Source organism: Neofelis nebulosa, chromosome 8 (genome assembly GCF_028018385.1).
Source record: "Neofelis nebulosa isolate mNeoNeb1 chromosome 8, mNeoNeb1.pri, whole genome shotgun sequence".
In the NCBI taxonomy this organism is placed as follows: domain Eukaryota; kingdom Metazoa; phylum Chordata; class Mammalia; order Carnivora; family Felidae; genus Neofelis; species Neofelis nebulosa.
This window is the reverse complement of record NC_080789.1, coordinates 30,978,455-30,985,161: the sequence shown is the minus strand read 5'-3', so window position 1 is coordinate 30,985,161 and position 6,707 is coordinate 30,978,455. Positions and strand designations below refer to the sequence as shown.

The following is a 6,707-nucleotide window of genomic DNA, read 5'->3' as shown; positions in this document are numbered from 1 at the left end:
GATTCTGAGAAAAGATTTGTTGTTTCAGTTTCAAAATTGCATTTTAGACCGACTCTTTGAATAGAGTGCATGTAGGGACACATGGCATGAATGTTTAGCGATTCTGTCTCTGTGCCTCAGATCCAGGACAGGTTGATTTTTCAGAAATCTCATAAAAAAGTGATATGAAAAAATGGAAAGTGGAGTTTTTAACTGCCAGAAGAAATGATTTTTATTTTTAGATGCTGAGATGAGGAGGCTTCAAAGAAGACTATGTGGTGGGGAGGGGGCGATGCACTTGCAGATGAACAAGTTTATTTTCATATTGAGAAATAAGACCTTATCCAATTTTTAATACCCGATTTGAGCCAAATAAAGTCAACCTGAAGTATGAGTCCACTTGCAGGAAGGGCAATTGCCGATGCAGATCTAATGTGTCTGACTTACAAGGAAACACATATACAGAACAATGAATGATTTTATGCCTTTTTAATGCTTCCACACGCCCTCCTCTTCCTCCACATCCCTTGCAACAGCTCCCCAGAGGATCATGGGCAAAGGAGGCCTATTGGAAGGAACTGGTTAGTCGTTCCTGTCTGCAACCTATCATCACTTTGGAAGAACCGAGAAAAAGGAGCAGTTATTTCTGTTACTATTGTATTTAGCTTATTTCAAAGACAGAACCAATTGCCATAATGGTTTTGAATAGCTCTTCAGAGATTCTGAGACACATAAATGGCTACCGGTAGCTATGGCACATACCCCTGTCTCTCATGTACACACACACATATACAGACATCATACAGACACCGTATACATAACACACACATGACATGAAAACATATCACACACACCAAGAGACACCACGCACAAATACATCCCACATGCAAACACCGCCCCCCACAAGCATACCTATACACACATATATACATACCCCACACACATGTACACACTGGCAACATATAGACACTACACACACATACCATATACAAATGCACACAAATACACATTATATACATACCATACATTTCATACCCCTATGCACACACAATGTACATGAACATACAACCTTTGCAAACACACACCACATACAAATACATACGCGCTACATAGAAATTCACTGCACACATATGCACACCACCTCAAATGTATATGCAAATATGTACACATACATATCACACATGTACACACATAACACACATGTGCACATCCAGAACAAACAAAGACATACCCCCCTACCTCTTACAAGTGCATCTCACATTCACGCCCCATACGACAAGCATACGTACACCACATACAAATTTACCACACACATATGCACACAATTAAATGTGCACTTAAATTTATACACCTGTACACCCTATATAAACACACCTCCATGCACACAGACACATCACACACAACCATACAACGCAAGCGCACACACAAACCTCATATGCAGATATGCATATATACACATCACAAGCATATACACCCTGTGCACAAATACATATTACACACACATACCACATACCCATATGGTACACACAAATACATAAATACCACACACATACCGCATATGAATACAACACGCAAACGCAAACCACATATACACTCATGACATACATACACATACCACATACATATACACACCACACTCATAACTACATACCACATGCGTAACACACACCCCACCACACAACACACATTCACACACACGACACACATATGCACACCCCAAACACTTGCAAACGTGCACTCCACACGTATCCACACCACATCATACACGACATTCATACGTACACCACATAGAAATTCATCTCCATCTTCCCACAGAAGTTCTGGGGGAACCTGGGAAAGAAAATTTAGAGAAGAGAATTCAGACTATGGGGCACAGTGGGGAAGCTGGCTGGACTCCCCTTGAATTTCGGCGATCTGCCTTAAGAACCATATTAAACCGCTGCCTACAGATCATTGCTGTTGCTTTTACCCATGTAGGTGGTAGTTCTGAAATCAGATCTTTTAGCATATACTGTGTTACTGAAACATGCCAGCAACTACTAGGTACACACCTTGTGTTTCATCAGCTCATATGTTGGGGTAAGAAATGCACTAGCAGAGAAAGTTTAGGAAAAGGATTTAACCACCCCGCCCCCACCGCCGGAATGACATTTTTATTTTTCTTATAAATATTACTAGATCTTACAGTTTTAAAAAAAGAAAGTGGCTTTTAGTGTCCAAACCTTTGTTCAATCTGCGAAAAAACAGTCTTTTCCAAGATGTGCCTATTACCACCTTTCATAGACCTGCCTCAAGGCTTTAATACATGGAGAAATTGCTGCAGGTGCCTGGCTCCGGGCACTGTTCAACTTTAACACACCAGCATTAACAAGCACGCCTTCTGTCCATGATGACGAGCCCAGACCCGGCAGCAAAAAGTGAATCCAAGCTGAAAACAATTTCTTCGAGTAATGAGTCCTTGATTACTTCAACAGCAGGTCTCAGTGAAACACCTCTTCCCATTGATCACAGCCGAGTTATTTTAATCCTTATGTCTCTATGAAAGGTCTGGCTATCCCATTGGACTTCCTGCTTTGGAAATACCAAAGGAAATGCTTGCCCCACATATACACTACTGGAAGGCAGTGTGCATGGTAGTTCAACGTGAGGGTTCTGGAACGAGCCTGACAGGTGGAAGCTGAATCCAGCTCTACTGTTGAGCTGCTTCCCAGTTGGGTGTCCTCAAGTGAGTCATTTAGCCCCTTGAAAGTCACAGCTTTTCACAGGTCAATTCAAAGTATCTCTAGGTCATGAGATTGTAATGAAGATTAACTGGCACAAAATGCTAAGAAGAGGAGCTGGCAAAAAGTAAGCCCTCAGTAAGTGGTAGGTCCAGTCAATAGGAAAAATGTTTACAAGAGAATTAGGAGGGTCTGTTCTTCTATTATCAGCAAGAAAATTGAGGTGTTTACATTCATTAGGCATCTTCTGAAGTCAAGACTTTGGCCTTCAATAATCCCATAATGTTACCAATATTATTGCTTCGATTCTTCAGGTATGGAAACTGATGTTCGGAAAAGTTATAGTGACCTTCTTGCTGTCACACAGGTGACAAACTTGGGATTTGAACATAGGGTGGAATAATCCCAAAGCTCTCTTTCTTTCTACCCCTCTACTACATGGTGCATGTTCTAAAAGCCTCTCCTCATTATCCTACAGAATTGTTACCTTACCACCTAAAGGTGAAGTTAATAATATTGGATGGTTGGGCATCCAACTTTGACTCAGGTCATGATCTCACAGTTCACAAGTTCGAGCCCCGCGTTGGGCTCTGTGCTGACAGCTCAGAGCCTGGAGCCTGCTTCACATTTTGTGTCTCCCTCTCTCTCTGCCCCTCCCCTGCTCATGCTCTGTCCCTCTCTGTCTCTGTCTGTCTCTCAGAAGTAAATAAACATTAATAATAATAATAATAATATCAGTTCATTCCTAGCAAAATGGATCACATGGAGTATAGAATCATGTAACAGAGTGATCTGGGAAAAGGATCCAAAGCCATCCTGATTATGGAAGTGAAGGTCTACTCCAGAGGAGGGGGGAGAGGTCATTGCAGATAGCTCAAGTTCCTGAGTTGCTTCATAAAAACACATCTTCCCAAGACTGTTCCAAAATGCAGAAGGAACTCAACAAGACAATCATGACTTTCTCCTGGTGGCATGTTCAGGAAAAAGACAAAGGAAAATCTGACAGAAAAATGCATAGGAAGGAAGGAAAGAAGGAAGGAAGGAAGGAAGGAAGGAAGGAAGGAAGGAAGAGAGGAAAAGAAGGAGGGACAGGAAGGAGACAGTAAGAAAGAAGATCATTTCATCCCAAAAGAATTGCAAGGGAAACACCCCCACATATCTACCAGTACATCCAAAGGATATTGGGAAAGGAAGTGACGTCCCTCAGGAAGCCAGGATATGAACAAGGCCAGACACCCTGGTTACATAATAGCAGAAGGCCTGTCTTCTTTTTCCAGTTCTTTTTATCTGGCCCAGAGCAAAATAAGTCTCAGAAAATCAGCCCTCTTAGGGGAGGATTTTTCCGAGTGGCCATTTTCTAGGTGTCCCAAAAGAAAGCTAAGTAAAGTGTTGCCAGAGCTCATGGTGGAACATCACCTCCTTCTCTCTTGTCGACTACAAAAGCTTCCACTTCTTCCACAGGCCACAGAAGCACAGGCCTGGTAAGAGCCTTGGGAAGTGGGGGAGGGGTGGTGTGAAGGTTGCTAGGAAGACGGGAAGAAGAGCTGCCGTGACAAGGGCCCCACGTCCCGGAACGCCGCCCTCTCTGTGGGACTCTGAGATCAGAGTGCCTGCCCCAGCTCTGAGAGTCATTTGACCTTTAGTGCTTTCCTGTCATAGAAGAATACTTGTTTTCAGTTCCAAACAGCCAGGGTGCTTCATGTGTCTGTTTTCCACACTCTCATGTAAATAAGGCGAGATTGTGATGATAGTTCCATGTTCATGCATTTGGAAGAGAAACGCTGCTTTTTCAGGAGCCAGGAAAAAATTCTAGGAGGAAACACCGTTTACGAATGATTAAAAGGCATGCACACACACATGCAGAGAAGAGAGAACAGGTTTAATTTTGTGCTCATGGAGCCATGTCAATGAATAAGACAGTTAAAAGCCAGGAAGGTGAACTCACCTTTGGAACTGATAAGAGCCATTGTTTCCTTTCCCTTTATTCTTTGTTTTGATCTAAGGCTGCCTCTCCTATCACTTTCTTCTTTGACACAGTATCACATTGTCAGCATTGAGACTGAAGAAAATTGTTCATTTCATGTAAGAGCAATACACTCCCCTCCTTTTGTCTTTTTCAAAATCTGTGGCTCATGTTCCATTAACTGCAGTGTTTTACCTTATCTCATTCCTATGAGTAAAGTGGAAATTTCAAGGTCATAATTTAAAATTATTCTGTCCAATTCATTCTAACTGCTCTCACTGCAACATTTATCTCTAGACCTTACTAAAGAGTATATTCAGGCTCACTTGCTGGCTCACAATTGTCATCTTTTTGGAGCAGAGGTCCAATGTAATGAAATGTGACAGCCTTTTGAATTGAGCTCTACAAACTGCCAAATGGATTCTTTGCCATCTTAGAAGCCAGTCTCTACGTTGTTTTATAATTTATTTTACAGGAGGACCTGGGAAACTCTGGGTTTTCTAAATACACAATACTAGCTCATTGTCCCAGAACAGTCTTACCAAGATTTATTGCTTTTTCTGATATTCATCTGAACCTTGAGGTTGAAGAGTAACATCTAGTTATCAGACGGAAGCTTCAGTGTGTCCTTCTATCATGTAAGTACCACAGGTGAGGATGAGCACTAATGATGTAGGCTAATACGGCAGCTTTTTACTGTGTGCAATTCAGTTTCAAGAGAAAACTCATAGGCCGACAAGTTGGGTGACCTTCTTCCAGAATGCACCAGCTCCTCCAGATAAATTTTTTAAGAATGGCATCGATTCTGATTACTTGAAACCTATCTTATGCCAACAGCTAAGTAGTTTACTGTCTAGTCTAATTTCTTATTTTAAAAATAAATCAGGTCTCCAAGAAGTTAAGTGATTTCCTGGAGTCATATAGATAGTAGATGGCTGAGACTAGGTCATGTCATTTGAATTCCACTTCAATACCCTTTTCACCAACTTGCATAGGCATCCAAATATGTGTAATCATGAACTGTGTTCTAACAAGACTCCACTGTTTCAATAACTAAAAGGGGGCCTTACGATTCAATATAGCAGCTCAGTGATTCTATGGCACTTAATAGAATTCTAAAAATACACAGATTGTTATAGCTTATAACTAACACAAATATCTCTTCTCAGATCACAGCGTGATAGAAACAGAGCTCAAAAGGGTTCTTCCAGGAGCAGTCAAAGGAAAATAAAACTTACCATGTTCTCTGGATCCTAGTCCTGATTGTCACCACTCTTTCTGTGACTCTGGGTAAGTCTTCGGTTTCCATACGTAAAATTGGGCAAGTCTAAAAGAAAGTTGAGATTTTCAGGTGAGTGGTTGAACAAGACGATGACTGACAGTCCTTTCAACACTGAGATTCTATTATTCTCTGATCTGCTTACCAGGAAGTTAGTTGAACACACTCCCCTTACTCACCTCCTCAAGGAGCTTCACTTTTGGCACAGGAGGCACAGTAGAGTTCACTCACAAAGCAGCTCTGATATGGAGAAAACCAACCTATAATCTCAGGTGAGCAATTGTAGCAAAGATAGCTAGCCATTCACCAATATTCACTTCTTCTTTCTGGTATTAAAATCCCCCACACAGATTTTCACTGGGTTCAAGGCCTTCCAACTATCGATGACAATTCTTGGCTTTCCTTGCAACTAGGTGTGGCACTGTGACTAAGTTCTGACTCATGACAAATGAGCCAGAAGTGGTGTATATAACCTCTAGGTTTTACCCTTAACTGGAAGGGATGTGTCCTCCACTTCCTATTTTTTCCTTCCTAATGTCTGTGGGAGAGTCCCTGTAGCCAACACGGACTGAGATAGAAGTTGTGTGTTATATATAACAGAATTAATATACCCATTTGGCACTGCCTACTTCTGGACAGGCACATAAGAGGAAAATATAATCTAATGACTTTGTGAGTGTCTTTGTTTTAACACCTTCGATGGTTCACCCAATGGTACAACCCTAAGTGAATGCTGCCATGGAATAAAAATGAAGAATCCAAGCAG

At 41.5% G+C, this 6,707-nt stretch overlaps 1 long non-coding RNA gene across 1 annotated transcript; it reads right to left on the bottom strand.

The window, feature by feature from the left end:
* Nucleotides 1–3,446: 3,446 nt before the first annotated feature.
* Nucleotides 3,447–6,349, bottom strand: LOC131483953 (uncharacterized). Its single transcript, XR_009247956.1, has 3 exons — nt 6,121–6,349; nt 5,901–5,989; nt 3,447–4,508 (listed from the first exon to the last, which is right to left on the bottom strand). It is a non-coding gene; the product is annotated as an uncharacterized LOC131483953 (long non-coding RNA).
* Nucleotides 6,350–6,707: the final 358 nt, after the last annotated feature.